This window comes from Hesperophylax consimilis, chromosome 26, assembly GCF_061612785.1.
Source record: "Hesperophylax consimilis isolate HC1 chromosome 26, BYU_Hcon_1.0, whole genome shotgun sequence".
Taxonomy (NCBI): Eukaryota; Metazoa; Arthropoda; class Insecta; order Trichoptera; family Limnephilidae; genus Hesperophylax; species Hesperophylax consimilis.
The window spans coordinates 28,648,275-28,668,408 of record NC_142861.1 but is presented as its reverse complement, the minus strand read 5'-3'; the positions used below and the strand labels follow the sequence as shown (position 1 = coordinate 28,668,408).

Genomic DNA, 20,134 nt, shown 5'->3' with positions numbered 1-20,134 from the left:
AACTTTTAAACGTTGAAACGTTATCCACCACTTACGAGACAACCTGTATAAGTTACAATGTAAGGATGATAAGTGATGGAAAACACAACCTTCGACGTAAGTCGTTTAGCTATTTTGGTTTCACGTAACATGTGAAGGAGCACCAGAAAGGTGTGGTTAACGTAGAGCAAATGAGTTCACACTCTGGTGAACACATTTGCTAGCTAAATAAGGTGGATCGGTTTACAAGAGAAATTAATATGAAAGTAGGGGGGTTTGCAAGCCTAAGACTTAAAAGTACGTAATCTTAATAATAATATTACCTATTATTTTTTTTGGTAAACTAATGTTTAAGACAAGATTTTTTATGCATAGCACAAAGGGTAACATTTATTTTATAAGCAATAATTATTAGCCTGAAACACCGTCCCGTTGTTGAGTCCCGTTGGCGTCATGTATCTTTTATCAGGAGATTTTTCAATGTGGATGAGTGTTTCAGGCTAATAATTATTGCTTATAACTAACTAACTAACTAACTAACCATCACGCCGTTTCCCCGCAGGGGTAGGCAGAGAGGACGGACCGCCAAACAACTCGGTCTTGGCACACACTCCTTGCCTCATTCACATTCATACATCGTCTCATACATACTCTTCTATTATTCTGACTCTTGACATGGCCCGACTCGAGTATCTGATTCACTTGATCGTGCCATGTCTTCCTCGGGCGTCCCCGACTTCTGCTACCATTCACATTTGCATCATATATCCTCCTTACACTCCTATCTTCGCTCATTCGCTCTACATGCCCAAACCATCTAAGCATACCTTTCTTAATCTTACTCATTACGCTTACATCAGCCTTGCACTCTTTGCGGATCTCCACATTCCTCACACGATCAAACATGGTTTTACCACACATACGCCTCAGGGATCTCATTTCAACAGCATTTAATCTACTTTCATCCTTTCTTTGCCAGTTCCATGCCTCACTTCCATACATCAAGGTAGGTACCAGCACTCCGTTGTGGACTGCTAACTTCGCTTCTTTGGACAATTTTTTGTTAGCGCCTACGGCGTTTAGTCCTCCATTAACGGAATTACCTGCATTTACCCTTCTTTCGATATCTCTGTCAGCCTTCCCATCTCTCGTAAACATACTTCCTAAATACACAAACTCATCCACCTGCTCCAAGTATTCCCCATTCACAATTATATTGCACACTGTTTTCGTGCTCTCTCTTTCAAACACCATTACTTTAGACTTACTTACATTCATCATTAACTCATTCTTCATGCATACTTCGTTCATCCTAGACACGAGAGACTGTAGATCATCTATACTATTAGCAATCAGCACCGCATCATCAGCATACAACAGGCAACATACTTTCAAATTATTCAAATTCGCGCCCAATCCCACCTCTTTCAATTCTTGCATACAATTATCCATGTATAGATTGAATAACCACGGTGACATTACGCAGCCTTGTTTAACACCTTTTGTGATATCAAACCACCCCGTAAAACCACCGTTTACCCTAACACATGCAACGCTTCCCTCATACAGAGACGCAATTGCCTGAGTCAGATTCGTATTCACTCCATACTTGGACAACACCTTCCATAGCTTTTTCCTGTCGACTCGGTCGTATGCTTTTTGTAAATCTACAAAGGCACAGAAAAGTTTCTGGTTTTTTGCCAGAAACTTCTCAGTGAGCATACGTAATGAGAAGATCTGGTCCATGCACCCCCTTCCACTCATAAAAGCACCTTGCACATCCCATATTTTATCCTTTGTTTCCTTTCTTACTCTTTCAATCAAAATTCTACCATACAGCTTGCCAACTGAACTAAGCAGGCTAATAGCCCTATGATTCCCACATTCCATACGTGACCCTTTACCTTTGTATAATGGCATGATCACAGCCCTTCTCCAATCTAAAGGCGTGTAACCTTCCTTTAAACATTGGTTAAAAAGATTGCACAACCATGTGAGAATTACACGGCTACCTCCTTTAAAATATTCAGCAGCAATATTGTCAAACCCAACAGCCTTACCATTCTTCATACATTTAATCGAGCTTTCTATCTCATCCATGCTAATTTCGGTAACATTCACTCCATCGTCATTCATATCTGATTCGCCGCTGGAATCACTGTCACTCACTTCGCTTTCGAAGACTTCCTCGAAATAATTCATCCATCTCTCTTTTATTTTTTCCTCATTCGTCAACATTTTTCCATCTTTTGATTTTATCACTTTCATGCTTCCGTTTTCTGGGCCACTCCGGGACCTTTTGACTTCTTTCCAAAACAACTTAATGTTTATAAAATAATAAATAAATAAAATAAAATAATAATATTACCTTTTAACCTTAATATGTTACACGAATATGTGTTAGTTGTGACTGGTTTGTGTAAAGTGATTAGGAAAAAAATATATTAGAATTATATACTCGGCTTGAACAACTTTCTTGGGAATTCTCGGGAACCTCTGCAGTATATAGTGGATGATTATAATATAATATTATACAGATTGAAAAGATTTCAATCCATTTTTACCGACAACACGGATTGCAAACGATACAAAAAAACCCTTGAATGAGTTCTGTTCATACATTACCCGTTAATTCCATAAACACTACATTTTGATGATAATGCTGTGTTAGAATTGAAATTTAAACAACTTTTGCACTTTGTTCCACTTATTTATTTTCACCAGGACCGGTTCATCCTACTACGGCATAGACTAAATTATACATCAATGTACTACGGACATTTTCAGACTGGTAGTTGAAATACTTATGCTACGGAATTTATACAAACTTAGGCAAGGGTACACAATATTGTCTCTATATAATGAATGATTATATTTTGTGTTAATTTAATGTATTATTAGCTATTTTGATAATTTAAGGTGCATATTGGTAACTATAACATTTATTATGATAATTACGATTGATTTTTCATAGTAAAGGATGAAACCGTAGGATGAAATCGTTGTGGAACAAAGTTGTTTATATTTCAATTCTAATACAATGGAATTCCACCACAAATTAACAGTACAAAACTAGACTCATAATGATGTGCCTTAGACTTTTTTTATTTCTGCTCTCCATTCACAAATCTTTAAAGGATATATTTTATTAACAACGCTGTTCTTCAAAATCGGTTTAACGACTTCTTTACCCCCAAATTACAAAATTTGTGTAGAATAATATAAACTAACGGAACTTTCGGAGTCAATAATAAAGAATGCAAGAGAATATAGTGCATTCTGTGTATTTCATTATTTCATTTATTGTACAAACCATACATTGGTATTGTTTAAAAGTGTCTGCCATTGAATGTCCCTTAATTTGTAGTCGATTACACAATGTCCCACAGTCAGCGTACAATGTGTGGCGGTCGCTTTATAGAAGCATTCTCCATCTTATAGGGGGTGGCGAACATACCACACGGTCCATATTACATTATCTACACCACCAGGGTGTTATAGTTCCAGTGGGTGGTACACCATACACCCCCAGAAAGGAACTGTGAAGGCCAACAGCGATTGAATGGCTTGCTCAAAAGCACTCAAGTCATACCGCCTTACAAGCCAATCAATTTAAAAAATACTTACTCTGGACCAGTTACAATAATGTAAGTATTACGTTTAGATTATTTAGATAATTTTATTTCGTATCCATTGTCAATCGATTTAATTTAATCAACCTTCAAAATTATTGAGTTTTATTGGAAGTCTAGGCACTCGTAAATCTTATTGTTACCTGTATAAAATTAACTTCAATTTAAATATTATCATCAAGTGTATTTAGATAAGTTTTTTTAAGGAAACGTATGTCCAAATTTGTGAAAGATACAACCGAGTGTGAATAAGACAGCATGGTTTATTTATTTATTCACGCCTTGAAGGCTTTTACGTGTGTACATTGTTATAGGTAAGTTGTTCAAGAGTATAATAATACGTGTAGTATATAACTTAATAAACTGAGTATAAACGATATAGGCAGGTACAATACAAGATGTAATAGAAATTTCTGCTGTACAAAGGAGTACAAGAGTTGTATATACTAACAAGAGCAGAAAATAAGTACTTAAGGTACTGTGAAAGTGGTTACAGAGCGATGTGTAGTAACTTTGTTGATATTTATAAAAATAAACATGAACAGCATGTATGTATTGAGCAAACTTTTATCATGTCATATTGGGTGTTTTAGATATTTAGAACATAGTTAATTTAATATAGCGATAAAAGATGAACATGAAAAATTATTTAGTGTATTATGGTTATATGATAATGTAATTAGTAAGATTGTTATCATACATATAAAAATAAATATGATGAGTTTGTTGTAAAGCGCATTTGTAATTAACAAAGCTTTATTTACAGAAAAAAGATTACTTTTAAGACCAGTTTTAAATATTCTACGACTGAATTTTAGTTTTGACATTTCAGGAGTGGCAGGAAACATTGATTGAACTATATTTATTACCAAGTCATTTGAATTTGCGAATTTTCTAAATGATTATTATCAGACTTTAGAATATTATACAGAGCAGTAAGACATATCTCGCGCGTAGGTACACGCGAGGTAATAAGGCTCGTTAAATGTATGGCTTCGGAACATATTGTATCGATGATTCAATCCAGAATTGTATTTGGTATGCCTTTCTTGAAAGAATTGAGTTTTTATACGGACACAACTCTTTATTCATATTCATTTTGCATAAGTACGGCCGCAAACAATAATTCGTCTAAATATTTTAAAGCATAACTACCAAAACGTGTAGGTAAGTGAAATAATTAAATTAGCGCCATCTACGAAAGAGCAGATTATGAATTCTTTTAAGTGTACCCTTAATACCCAATATCCTGGCTGATATAGGATTCTATCTTTTTTTGATTTAATTTCACACGAGGTTGCCGAACACATGATTTTTATACTTTTGGGGCGCAGAATCAACATCTCAACTATCATCAACTACCAAGATTTGATTGAAGTAGGTACTATCGTGATTCGCGTTTGTGTTATTCTTCATGTTTTAGTTTCAGACAGTGTATGTATGTGGAAGTGATACATAGGACTGATCTTACAGTATAAAAAATAGTTAAATGAATGTTTTCGGCGTTTAGTTTTGTTGTAACCGTCAAGTACAGGAGATATAGAAACATGATGATATTTTTTAATAAAACTAGTGGTGTAAAGAAAGTTGTTTATTTAAATTAAATTTTAGTATACTTTGAATCCTGATGAAGAAACCTTTGGTTTTGAAGCATGCCGATATTTTTTATAAAAATAGTGGTGTAAACAAAGTTGGTTATTTTAATTTAATTTAAATAAAGTTCCTTATTACTTCTACAAAATTTTAAGGCCAAATCCATAGACATCCACACATATAGACTTGCCATAACATGTAATCAGGATATCATTTCGACGAGCTGGAGGCAAGCCACGTGACCATATTTTTGGCACCAGAAGAGTTCTAGAATACTTTGAATGAACTACGTCATAAATAATCAGACCTTGAATAACCACAAAAGTAACGTTCGCTAAAGTAAGGCAACGGTTTACAGCTCAGTCCATTGTGAAACTTTTCGGTTAGTAACAACTGTTAGTTAAAACGAGTTTTTTACCGTCGCTAAAAATGAGTGAGGTGGGTAAATTATAACACATTTATGTGACAAGTGTTTAACTATAAAGTGTAACAAAATATTCATTTTTTTTATTTACCCGACTTGAGATTTGTAGTTAAGTTTTTTACGCGGTCAGCAATTTGCGCGCCATTTTGAAAAGACCAGTAATTCGTTAGCAGATTTTATTACTAAATGGTGAATTGCAATGCGAGATGCCTGTATACTGTCAGATTCATTTATTGACATATTACAGAAAGGGAGAAGGTGCCGCCACCTTTACACTCTGCGCAATTTGGTTTGTCCCATTTCCCATATAGGCTAGTCTATCAATTTAAATGTCTATGGTCAAAGCTTGTTTAGTGCCCCGGCCTTAACAGCATGACCTTCCTCATACTCCCCAGTAACACAGGGCGGCAAACGAAAGCTTGTGTTGCTGGACGGTGGGAAGGGGTGGGGTAGGATATCAGCACCCACCCTAATGCTGCCTGTGGGGGAGGGCACCCATTTGAAGGCAAACATCACAAAGAGGGCAGGACACGCGAATGCCAACCGATTGGGACATGTCATGAACGGTAAACATTATGTATTGTGATCTACTACGTATTATTGTGATCTACTGGAAATAAATTTGGCATTGAAAAAACATGTGTTGTTACCAATGACATTGTCAAAGTTGTTACCCAGGAAAATAAAATAAAATCTTTGTTTAAATTGGGTAGCCAGATCTGAATAGCCAGGTACTTACTAACTTTAATCTTCCCTATTTCCTCCCCTTTCCCTCTCAATCCAGATACTGCCATTTGGCCGCCACCTCTAGTCTGCAGCCCTTGAGAAAAAACCCTGGACTCTGTGTAGAAACGAGCTATTCGTTTGATATCTATCCCTTACCTGACAAGCAGAATACAATCTCTGGAGCACAGGTGGCAATGCTATCATTATCCTACCGGTATTTCAAGATGCTCCGAGAAACTAGCATTATTGATCCCTTCGGCATCGTCACATAGTCTGGAAACACGCCAAACGCACGCCTTTTTAAGCTGTCGTACCCTTAAATTAAATATACCAATCCTAAGAGAAAGTCCAGTTATATTCAACTTTTTAATTAAGTCCTAAATCCTGTATCTAAATTTCGCCAATAAACAATTAGATAATGTTAATTAAGTGTTAATCTCAAGTGACCTACCAGGTAAGTATTGTACTGTATATTTTCTCCACAAATAGTTAAGTTATAACAAAGATCACTGTAGAAATGTATTATAAGTTTGTACAGCGCCCTTGAGGTGTTTTTGCACAAAAACGGCGCTATAAAAATCATCCAAGTATTATTATTATTATACGACCACGATTTGTTCTTGAACAGCTCGGCTGTGACAGGATCCCCAGAGACGACGTAAGCCAAAAGGAAAATTATTTTTCTCATGACTTCCGTGTGGAGTTAATGTGAAAAATAATATCTATATAAATAGCATTTTTTGACCGTCAGCTAAAATCAAGTATTACGATTTAGCAAAAAACCTTATAAACCTCATACTTCAGAAAATGCATATCTAAAAACGCGGAAAATATAGTGACACGAGAAGTTTAGTTACAAAGCCCCCTATACTATCTCCCTCAGCTGTATCCTTCTTATCGTCCGTGTCACAGGGCAATGATTTACTGCTGCCGTACTGAAAACCCGAAAAAACAACCCAGACAAAATAAGGTATAATGTGCTATCAGGAAAGGAAAAACTGTAGGCGATAAGAACCGCTCTGTCAGCTATTTTGTTGTTGAAATTTATTTGTTGGTATATCGAGAAAATTCCTTTCCTTATTTTTATTTATTTATTGATGCTTAAAACATTCACATCGCAGTGGCTTATTACATCTTGCAATAGTAATTTATAAATATCGCTTATAGCATGATAAATGCCAATGATATCGGTTTGCTGGTTCGATTAACAAATAGCAGGTACAAATTACAAATAAACACGAGGGAATACAAGAAGGCGTTGCAAGAAGAAAACAAATAATGCGCAACACCTTTGCACGATGATGTCTCACCTTGTATGTCGCTTGAAGTCCGGAAAATCGTTCTAGATGGAGGAGAGGCTTCTCTGATTACCTCTTACTCCATAAAATATGTGGAAACTTGAGTGGAAATCGGCCGACGAAAGAAATGCCCATCTCACGCATGACCCCACTGAGAGAGCCTGGATTGTTACTACTTCGTTAACTCTGGTCTGCCATCTGCCAATCGGATAAGGTCCTCCCACAGCCGCTGTGACAACATGATGCGTAGGTAAGATCTAAAAGATTCGGTGATCTGTGAATGCGGTGCGGTTCAGACCACCGAATGAAGATTATGAAAGATAGGCTTAGATGATTTGGACATATAAAGCAAATGGCAAATATGGCAAAATATGGCAAACGAACTGACTGGTAGGAAGAACTGTGTAGCTGAATATTTTATCTTCCTGACCCACCAGATAAACGGCGTGATGGTTAGTTAGTTATACTTCATGATAGATTAGTTCCCCTTCCTGGGGAAAGATCACCATTCAGAATGAAAACGAAACGTTGTATTGCTTGAATAGATCTGACTTATATTCAGGGTGCATAAAGTGCGCTCACTTCGGAAAGTGATTCTACACGATGGTGATACACGGTAAATGTGCAATGTGCATCAATCAATCGTGCAGCCACTCGTTTAAATCTCCTATCTCTTGAACACCGTTTACGGATTTAAAAGGCGCTATAAATTATAACTAATTACAAGCCCATACCGCACTGGTGATATACGGTACATATGCATCAATCAATCAGAGTAATAGACTTCAGAGTTTAGTGAATTATCTAGGAATGAAACAACTTGTGACCAAACCAACTAGAATCTCAAATACATCAGCAAGCATTATTGATTTAGTCATAACAAATCATTTTTACTTGAATGTTAATGTTATGGATACTCCAAAAATATCTGACCACGAAAATATATTAACAATATTTGAAACGACCACAAGTCCGAAGCCACAGGGAATACGAAATATAACGTATAGAAAAAAAAATAACTATAATAAGGATACATTGTGTACAGCATTACAAAACAAAAAATGGATCTGCGATACCCAAGGAAATTTAGACGGAAAAGCCGATGAACTAGTAGGACATCTGAAAACAGTAGTAAATGAGCTAATGCCTTTAACTAATATTATATTAAAAGATACAAATAAATGGTATACGAAATCCTTACTAATTCTACAAAAACAAAGGGATACAGCCTATAAAGCCTGTAAAATACAATTCACTGAAGAAAGGTGGGAAACTTATAAGAAACTTAGAAACATGTACAGTACAGAAATAAAACATACCAAAAATTCGTATATCAGGCAAAAAATAATTACCTCTCAAAGTGACTCAAGAAAAATGTGGACTACACTTAAAGAAATTATAAGCGGCAAACAGAGGGAAAACATTAAGGAAGTTCGGTTTCCAGATGGAGTTGAAGATGATACACTTAAAATAGCCCAAAAATTTAACACAAATTTTGTACTTAGTGTCGAAAACATAAATAAGAGTATTCCATTAGTCGCAGATACCTCTTCTCAATCATCGGAAAAAAGAGAGAATAAAAATATTTTCAGGTTTAATAAAATTGACAATGAGTATTTAATGAAAATCATTAAAACAATGAAACCAAAATCATCGCCGGATGGAATTACTATAAGCATAATCAAAGATGCACTGCCAGCTATAGGAGACAGATTAGTTGCACTAATAAATGAATCTCTGACTAAGGGAATTTTTCCGCAGTCATGGAAAACCTCCATAATAACACCAGTGCTCAAAATAATAAATGCTAAAAATTTCGAAGACTTCAGACCAATAAATGGATTGCCTAAATATGAACAATTACTAGAATGCATTGTGAAAGAACAGATGAGTAAATTTATAGAAAAAAATAACATCCTAGTAAAAGAACAATCTGGGTTTAGAAATAAATATTCCTGTGAAACAGCAATAAATTATGTGATAAATGAATGGAAAACAGCTATGGATCAGAAGAAAATCACAATAGCAGTGTTCTTGGATTTTAGACGTGCTTTTGAAACGATAGACAGAGAAAGACTAATAATGAAATTGAAGGACATAGGAATCCGTGCTAATGAATTGCAGTGGTTTATTGATTACTTAAAAAATAGAAAACAAAAAACCAAAATTGGAGATACTATCTCTGAAGAACAAGAAATCAACATTGGAGTTCCTCAAGGATCTGTTTTGGGACCGCTCCTATTTATTTTATATATTAATGATATAGTGAAGTGCTTAAAGTACTGTTCCATCAAACTTTTTGCAGATGACACACTTTTATATATTATAGCAAATAATATTGAAGATGCGTTGTCAAAAATACAAAATGAACTTAATGAATTATCTAAGTGGTTAAACATAAATAAATTGAAATTAAATGTAACTAAAAGTAAATTTATGGTATTAGGGAAAAAATTAAACGTAAATACTGTCCTAAATATAGACAATCAAAATATGGAAGAAGTAAAAGAAATTAAATACCTGGGAATCATAATAGATAACAAGTTAAAATTTAACACTAACTTTGAAATTTTAAATAAAAAAATGGCGAAAAAGGTTAATTTCTTAAGTAGGATAAAAGGAAAATTGGACATTAAAACAAGGATATTGGTCTACAATACCACTGTAGCATCCCATCTAAATTATTGTACAAGTGTAATATTTCTAAGTAACAAAACCCAAATTAAGAGAATGGAAGTAATCCAGAACAGAGGCATGAGGTCAATACTGTGTTGTAGCAGGTACACCAGAATAAAAACCATGCAACGTCAACTCAATATTTTAAGTGTGTGGCAACGATTAGTTTATAATACCTTAGTGTTTATTTATAAGCTAAAAAATAAAATGTTACCTGACTATATGTCAAAGAATGTTAGAATTAATAGTGCAGTTCATTTATATCCTACGAGAAACTGCAACGATTTTAGGCTTCCTAAAACACACTTATCAGAAACACAAAACAATATTTATTATAAAGGTTTTAAAATGTTCAATGAACTCCCGGTAATTGTTAAGGAAGCTAAAAGTCTTGCAGTTTTTCGTGGATTATGTCTCAATGTTGTTAAATCTAAATTTTAGTATGTAAGAAGTAAATAATATTGTAGTAGTCATAGAAAATAATATATTAGGTATAAGATGTAAACTCTTATAACTAAATAAAATATACATTAAAAAAAAATCAATCGTGCAGCCACTCGTTTCAATCTCCCATCTCCTGAACACCGTTTACGGATTTGAAGGGTGCTGTAAATTACAACTAATAACAAGCCCTACACAAGCCCATACCACACTGGTGACCCCGACATGATACACGGTACATGTGCATCAATCAATTGTGCAGCCACTCGTTTCAATCTCCCATCTCCTGAACACCGTTTACGGATTTGAAAGGCACCGTAAATTACAACTAATTACAAGCCCTACACAAGCCCATACCACACTGGTGACCCCGACGTGATACACGGTACATGTGCATCAATCAATTGTGCAGCCACTCGTTTCAATCTCCCATCTCCTGAACACCGTTTACAGATTTGAAGGGTGCTGTAAATTACAACTAATTACAAGCCCTACACAAGCCAATACCACAACAATATAGGGCAAGGACGCTATGTCGTATATATATACATTATTAAGAATGCTGCTACGTTTTGATGGTTTTTACATGACGATAGATTGAAATATGAATTTTTATGAATGAATGTTATGTATTTGTGTTACATTAACTACTTAAAATGAACTAAACCTATTATTTTGACTGTCCTGAAACGGGAAACCTTCCCAGTTGGATAGTCAAAGCTTCATTTTTCTGCAATTGTATTTTTTACTATCTAATAAAAAATAAAAAAATAATAATATTTAAGCTTCATGAATTATTTGATGAGAAATTTTGATGTAAAGGTAGTCGGGTATTCCCGGGGGGGAAAGATGTGCGTTCGATAATGTCAAGTGCGTGAAAAAATCAAGAATCGATATAACGATAAAGTACGCGTCAGCCAAAGTATGAGGGAAAACAAAAATTGCGCGCGAAAACAGAATTATTTAGCTTCCGTCTTATTTCCCTAGTACTACAGCGAAATGGCTTGATGATTGTTAATTAAATAGAAAAAAAAGTTACAGACAAATTACATCTGTTAATATATATTTTCATTCCTAAGTCATCTCTGGTGAAGCCGGGTAGATGACAGATCACTGCACTCAGAGGGAAATCATAATTGAAATGTTCAAAACCAAAGACTAGTAAAACCAATCTTCTACAAAGTATATCTATGCTTTGACACTAATTGATTAAATTGAAACATCAAAGGGACTCAAGTTACATCGGTGTACGTGCAAGCCAGTGGGGTGCAGTCTACAAAGCTGTGCATTCCCCGAGAAAAATGAGTTAATTATTTTTTTCGATGAATTAAGAAAATTGGCAATATGGAACTTCAGTGAACGGGGAGCGGTAACTGGACAACTCAATACAACGGCAATTCAACACATCTTTAAAAAGTGATCTAAATTCATGAAAAGTGATGAAACAAAAACGATACGTGGGTTGGGTTTATAGGTTGGTTTTTTTCATCGCTTTTAATGATTTTCTATCACTTTTTAAAGGTGTGTTGAATTGTCATTGCGTTGAGTTATCATGGAACCTTAACCCAGGCACCCCTGCTAATTCGTCAAACGTAGCGAACCACTTGTGTGTTGGTTACCCATTCAACTACATTAAAATTTATATTATTTACATTTATTTTACCTACTGTTTATATATTACTTTCCGTTGATAAAATTATATACTCATCTAATTTATAAACCAATGTACACAAAACAGTCTTTCATGTATTTCTATAGTTATAGTTTGAAAATTTGTCGCAATAAAGATATTATATTATTATTATAATAGTTATCGGGGCGGCGGTACCCTTTTCTGCCTAACGAAATATATTTGTACCGAATCTGTTAGCAATCTACAAAATCCACTGTTCCATACGTGTGTAGCGTTTACCGTACACGTAGAATATACTTGGTAGTACGTAGGATGCCATTTCTCCTTAATATGTCGATGATACGTACAATGGCTGAGAAACTCAATATCACTCAGAGGTATCATATCCTGATGTTATTAAATCCTTCAGCCATGTCCTAGGGGGAGCCTGCTTCCTGGAAAATGATTTGTTCGAAAAGATAAAATTAAATGTATTGTTATGAACATTTTGAACACTGAATTTTAACCGGAGTTGAGAAGTTCTAGTTATTTCCCAGTAATTCCCGTGTGACATTCAAAAACTGAAATGGACTTATACTAGGCATTTAACGGGGTCCTCTTAAGGGTACAACATAAAATAAAATAGCGCTGAATGGCCATATCATGACATTGTTACATTTGAATTTCTGTGAAACAACTAAGAAGTCAATTTAATAAGGTATAAATATGCTGATGTTCTGAGTCTTGACATGGCCCGAAGCAAGCACATAGTTCGCTTGATTTGTCCCATATATTCCTCGAGTATGCCCGACTTCTTCTAACATTCACATCCGCAATATATATACCTACTCCTTGCCCTCCCTTCTTCATTCATTCTCTCTACTCATTGTTAAGAATTGAGGTCACTTCAGTAAAGAAAACACACTCCAGTTATAAACATTTGTAGGACTTTATTTATAATGGAACAATTTTCATAATGACTTTTTTAATCTCTACCCAGTTAAAGGACGGCTCGGTATCCCTGCTAATTCTGAAGAGAACTGCTTTGTTCCTCGTACAAAGATACAAGAAGTGACTTTTAAAGAAGCTACTTATATAATAAGTGTTTTATCATTTTTTTACATCACTTTTATTTATACACACCATCTACATGTAGTGTACATCTAATCCTGATGATGTGAACATCGTTCACGAAACATGTGGATGGTGTAAATAAATAAAAGTGATGTAAACAAAGTAATTTTCCTTTTTAATAAATAAATAATGACATCACAAAGTGATAAGCTTAATGAAGAACATTCCTTGAAAAAATGAAATAATTACATTTATAAAAAACGAATCTATCACAATAATTAAGAACATTTACAGAATTCTGTGTCAACACTCATTATGTTTGCATCAGCCTTGCATTATTTGCAAAATCTCTCATAATAATCATACACTGTTTTACTACAGCATTTAACTTATTCCGGGTTCTGAAGTTATATTATTCGTCCATATAATAGAAACTGGGCCAGTGACTTCTTATTATTTCTGTTCTCGTGTGACCCAGATCCGTTGGTACTAGCATCACGTACCAATCAATCACATTACCTAACCCACCCACCCCTTGCCCTTCTCTTAACACAACGTTTATATAATAACGTCTTTCTGATCCTTGAATTCTTCTTTCAGAAACCCGGTTCTGCCAATCACTCTGGACCTTGCTGAGAAGTCAAAAGGGATGAACTAGTTGGAGTACATGCTTAACAGGTAACTGTGAGATATTTTTAGGAAATGTTTTTGGAAAGTTATAAAAGAGATTAAATGTCTTGGGATCATTATTGTGCCCTAGTTTGTTGTGTTGCATCGATTGTGGAAATAATACTGGATTGAAAGTAGAATGAAAAATAATGTTTAGATAGATTGAAGAATTAAAATATTTGAATGTTTTTAACTAATTATTAAAATACCAAGGTAGTTTTTCATGGTAGCTTTATTGCCTGGTAGTAATTTCTTTCAATCAACCAATAGTACCAGCTTATTATAAATAAAATAAAATACAAAATAAGTCAAGATTAATGAAAAGGTAAATATAAGTATAAAATCATCACCCACTCATTTTGATATTTCACAATATTTGATTTAAATTTTATCTTAACAAACTTGTTCTAGCGTTATTTCAATAAAAGATGCTCAGAAGCATTCTAGCGGCATCGATCTCCTCGGCGCCGGTGCATAGTCGAGAAACACGCCAAATGCGCACCTAACATTTTTACACGGTTGAGTTCAAAATCCAAACGTTTCTTTGCTTAAATTTCAAAAAGAAAACTGTGTTTCATCATCATTATGAAATTTTCATTTTTATCAAATGCGATGGCGTTAGACGATGTCAGGCAAGACAAGGGAGACAGAGCGTGTGCTAAATAGGCTAGATCCAAAAGGCATTAACTGTCAGTGGCAACGTTAATTTCTATCCAAATTTTCATGGAAGTCATTCCTAGTATTCTTTTTTAATCTATGCTAAATATGAATGTTGTCGAGTAGAAATTGGTTAATCAATATTTATGTGATTCCGCACAAGAGTTCCGACAGCCCGGAGCCTGTGGTACTATATCCCAAATGTGGGAAATTTTTGATAGGATTGAGTTGGTGGGGGCTACTAGTTTAGTCAAAAAATAAACGGAGAAAAATTAAATAAAAAAAAATGAAGGAAGGGATAGAAAAGGGAATGCGACAACACCAATAAGTCAATATTAATATATGTACGAACGCCGTCCTCATAAAACATTCGCTTTAACTTAAACTTTTAATTAGTATGTAACAGAATCCTATATATGTACAACTACACATATAGACAATCCAGAAGTTTCAATTGTTCCTATTCTATAGTATAAATACTTACCTATTGCATAATGTGATTGTATTTTCCTTATAATTAGTGTAACTCGCTCACCAAGAACAAGAACCAGTTTCTTTTTTGGTGAGATTGCGAATATAAATATATTTTTTAACCATATGTACTTATATAACATCATTGTACCCACTTATATATAATAAATAAACAAAAATTTAAAAAACTATTTTTTGTTAGGAACTCTGTATATTCATTCTTCAAAGGTCTGCAGTCCCGTTTTTAACAGGAAAACGAATAATTTGACCAGATTTTTTATAAATTAAAATTATTTCACATCTGAGTTTTCTCCCTATGTATAAGATATTTATTTCTAAACTAACCTTAAAACATACAAAAAAATGTAACTTGAGAAACCTGACCCCGGGCATGAGAATTTCTTGCCAAGTACCTTAGTCTTAAGCTATTATAAAAAAAGGTTTAAAGTGTAGGAATGGGTTCCACTGCCCCTCTATAAGGATATTGCCTCTCGAGCCGCCCGAGGCGAGTGATACACTACCTTAAAGGCTTTGTTTTAAAAAAAATCTAGAATAAAAGCACAAAAGTTTGCGTCCCGAGATAAGAGCCTTTTCGATAGTAACCTCTAAACCGAAAAATTTGCTGTGAAAAAAGTTTCAGCAAAAAAGTGAATAAATAAGGTGCCCTCTATCGAACTACGTAAAGGGTGGACAGCGAAGGGTGGGCATGCCTGCAAGGGAGGCTGTGGAGAACTATATATAAAATTGTGGTTATAAAAAAAAACGCAAAACGACTTGAACTTTTTTTTCCAAAACTAAGGACTTAATTAACTTATTATTATATGGTATTTCTCTACAAAATTCTAAACCAGAGGTTCCCAAAGTGGTCTATATGGACCCCCAGGGAATTTGGGGATCCACGAGATTCAAATGGGGGTACATACGAGCGGACCCCCATTTACCTCAAGTTAACATTTAGGAGTTCCGTAAATGACACAATAGACATTTACGGATTTATTAATAAGTTGTTAATTGAGGTATATAAATAGAGTCTACGTTCCTTTTCTCGTCAAAATTAATAAATTCAAGCAAAACATTTCACATTGGAAACCGTGAATTTTCCTAGTTCCCCAACTTGTTTTTGAAAAACGTCCAGGGTAATAATGATGTTCAACATTTAAATGTACTTCACACAGACTTCAAAAATAAGTTTGAGAACATTTTGACTATTGAAATGGAACTTTGAAGAATCGGAAAACATGTGACAAGAAGAAATGACCGGAATAATCACTGACAAAGAAGTTAAGGGGCAGTTCTGTAGGGCCAGCTACAGAAATAAGTTCCCGTTGCTTATCCTGCTTCATTTTCATTTGGTGTAATACCTCACAAGGGCACCCTGTCTGCACAATGTAAAGACAGAGGAACTATACCGCCACCCGGTTGTTGTACAGGTAAGGGATTCTTTTTAGTAAAAAAATAAATGATTATCGCATGGGACGTTAATAGTTTTAGGAACATTCAATATTCGGCAGGCAGGTGGTCTACGAGGTAAAAAAATTTTGAAAACCTCTGTTCTAAATAATGCATTTGATAGTCCAGAATTGCTTGCATTGATAAGCTTTCGGATTCCACCACGGTACAACACTAGGAATTGGGATTTATTTCAGTGCAGAAATTCTGGGACTAACTACCATAGTATATATTCATCATTACCCAGAAAACTAATGGAAGGAAATAATATCAGTCAGTAAGATAAGATCTTCAATTTATCACTAAACTAGTTGACTCATAGAACATTATGTTGATGTATCTTATAAGGTTTAACATTATGTTGATGTATCTTATAAGGTTTAACATTATGTTGATGTATCTTATAAGGTTTAACCAGCGTTAGCAATGAAGGCAGCCGAAAATATTTTTTTACGACTTACAAAACATCGACTTTTCTCTACTTTCTATAAGTATAATATATATGCATTATATATGTAAACCTTCCGGAAGAAATTTCCTTAATGATACTAAAAATTCTGTCAAAATCCGTTTAGAAGAAGTAAGCGCACAAATAGATAGACGCGGATAAAGACTTTATTTTTTAGAGGTAAGTAAAAAATATTGTTACTTAGGCAGATCAGTTATTTATAATTTCGGATATGTACCTATTCTTGTTTAAAACCCCCTATTTTTTTGGACGTTAATAATTAAATAAATAAAATCAATAACTAATTTACCAAAAATAAAAGGTTAATGTTGATCAAAGGGTTTGCAAAAACCCTGGGAAAATTGGACATCTGCTGACTGACAGAACTGCGAAACGGTTACTTCATGAAATAAACAAAAAATGGTACAATGCGTAAATCTTCTTATCTATGTTCTCAATTTTATTGAGTTACGCTGTGTGTAAGCAAACACGTACATTTTACCAAGGACCCTCCATCATGAAAAAACTGGGTCAACTTTGAGACACCGTGTAAAAAAATCACGTACATCGATCATCTACGTTCAACGTACATCTGGAACAGAAAACAAATCCTGGAATAATAGGCCTCTGGAGCAAGATAAAACGTTAATACCTTGAAGGAATTCTCGGAATGGAAGGGATTTACCCTAAGACCATTACGCGGCAAACGGAAACCAACCGGACAACTGTACGCCACTGGAAATTGTAGGAAAGTACCTTTAATTATTTATCGACGGGAGTGTCAGATAAAGAGTGATTTATTAGAGATCGGATCAGTGATTTGTCTAATACATGAAACTTACTACCTACTACGTGCTTGATCGAAAGCTACGCTTTCAGTCTGGTAAGTATGCTGACAAGCATTCAAATTCTATTTTAAGCTAATTCTGACTTAGTGTTAAAATAATGTTTTAAAGCTAAACAATCAGGTATAATATAGCAATAATAGAGTTTGGGAGGCAGGTATAGAAACCGTGGCCCCGGGAACCATCGACTATATAACCAACACCCCTGCCATAGGTCACCCCAAGTAGTTCGCTAAGTTTGTTGACTTAGCAGGGGTGACCAGGTTTATAGGTAAGGTTTGTTTGCGTGGCGGGTCGGATCGCGAGAGACTGGTTGAGGGACATCTTTTGACCTGTCCAGCCGGACTTTCTGTCGACCCATTGGCTTGCACCATAGTGGGAGAAATGGATTCATACTTCTAAATAGTCCTGAACACTGACTCCCAGATTCCTACCCACCTTTCATCCTTTTTTCCATCCCAGAGCGTCCTATCCTGTTTTTCCATAAAAATACCCTCCAAACGGCATAAAAAGATGACATAGGCCCTAGTCATGTAAAAAAATCAATTAAATATTGACGATGGTATACTTGTAAGTAAAAAAATACTTATATCCATCAAGATTTGCTTAGATCTAACGCAATAATACCCAAAAAATTAACTAAAACTGGTAAAAACTTGCTAGAGATTTTCACATATTGTCAGGTTGTTAATAATGCGGGAATTTTTAGTAGTTAGTGTAACGAAAGAATAATGTAAAACGTGCGCAGCTAAACGCACCGCAATTTTCACCCACATATAAAGGCCGCCGGGTAATAACTAATAATGTAGCATCTACCACAAGCGCGAGTTTAATTTTGAGTGCAGACGAGAAAATTTGGTGACGATATACCAGATTGTGAAATCATTAGACATTTTTAGAGATTTACCACCAACAACATTATTCTGATCTATTTTTGTGTTATTATGCCGTGTTGTGCTTCGTCCTTCTCTAACAAATGTTTCGGACAGCATTACAGTGTCCATCTCATCTGCGCTGACGATGGTTAAGCTAAAGAAGGAAGAAGCGCAACAAGGCGTAAGATAACCCAAAAATTAATTACGATAATTAGACAGTCTGTCCGAAAACTAGAGTTGAAAAACGTAATTCGCTTCTATCGAGGGTTTTAATTTAAAACAAGCAATAGTAAAAATATATTTGAAAGCTCCTTAGTTAGCTCCTTTTAAGCTCCTTATTTGAAAGCTCCTTAGTTTCCAAGTTACCGCAGTTTCAACACACTGATTTTCTGCTTTTCAGTTGCTTTTAGTACGAAGGTGCTCAATGCTCGGGTTGTATAAAACATGCATTCAAGAAGGAAACAGCAAGAACAAATAGCACTGAACTCACTGAAAACTCTTCCGAGAACTGAGAACAAATTGTGAAGGTGGATTTAGCTGAGGATCTAAACTATTGAGTTGAACTTATGTTTGTTTCACGGGTGGTTCGATTTACGCGACGATTCACAAATACATAATTATAAATAAATTTTGCTTAGTAAGTGTGATAATTTGAGATACTTGCCATAGATGGCTCTAGTGTAGATGGAGCTAAGAGGTTATGGATATATCCGACAGATGTCGGTAATATATAAGTTTACTACTCCATGTTCAGAACCGAGGTGGGCTAGCAGTTAGGTTTCTATCAGCATAGAGAGATTTTTAAAACGAATAAATAGAGAGGAAGTTAGCCTCCAGGCCGTCCTACACACTCATTCCTAATTAAGAAGAAAGTGTGCGTTATTTATTCCAAGAATCATTCACAATAGTATCTAAGGAGGATTTGAAAACCATTGTTTCGATAAGGCATCTCCTTGGCATTTCCTTGATTACTCGGCAAACACAAGCAAAAGACAAGAAATAAGATTTCATTAGTTATTTATTATTTTTAATTATTGAAGACAATATTAGCGATTTCTAAACGAAAATCTGAAACAGAAAAATCAGAAAAGAATACGGTCACATCTAGGACTCGAACCCAGGACACAAATTGAGGATAGAGAGGCTTTTCAACAATAACTCTAGGGTTTTCCGAGCCCCAGAAGCGACAATTTTGCTTGTTGACGAAGCCACAGAGGTGTAAATGGGCCTCATCACTCAAGATGATTTGCATTTGTTTCACTCAA

At 35.0% G+C, this 20,134-nt stretch overlaps 1 protein-coding gene and 1 long non-coding RNA gene across 3 annotated transcripts in view; one reads left to right on the top strand and one right to left on the bottom strand.

Moving 5' to 3' along the window:
* Positions 1-14,113, top strand: part of LOC149411389 (uncharacterized) — a 418,027-nt gene extending 403,914 nt beyond the window's left edge. Inside the window, exon 5 of one of the 2 annotated variants that reach the window (XR_016304884.1) lies at positions 14,056-14,113. This is a non-coding gene — a long non-coding RNA (uncharacterized LOC149411389). The remainder of the gene's footprint in view (positions 1-14,055) is intronic. The other variant, XR_016304885.1, reaches the window with a different exon arrangement.
* Positions 1-20,134, bottom strand: part of LOC149411387 (uncharacterized) — a 710,246-nt gene that overhangs the window by 538,588 nt on the left and 151,524 nt on the right. The window lies entirely within an intron of this gene.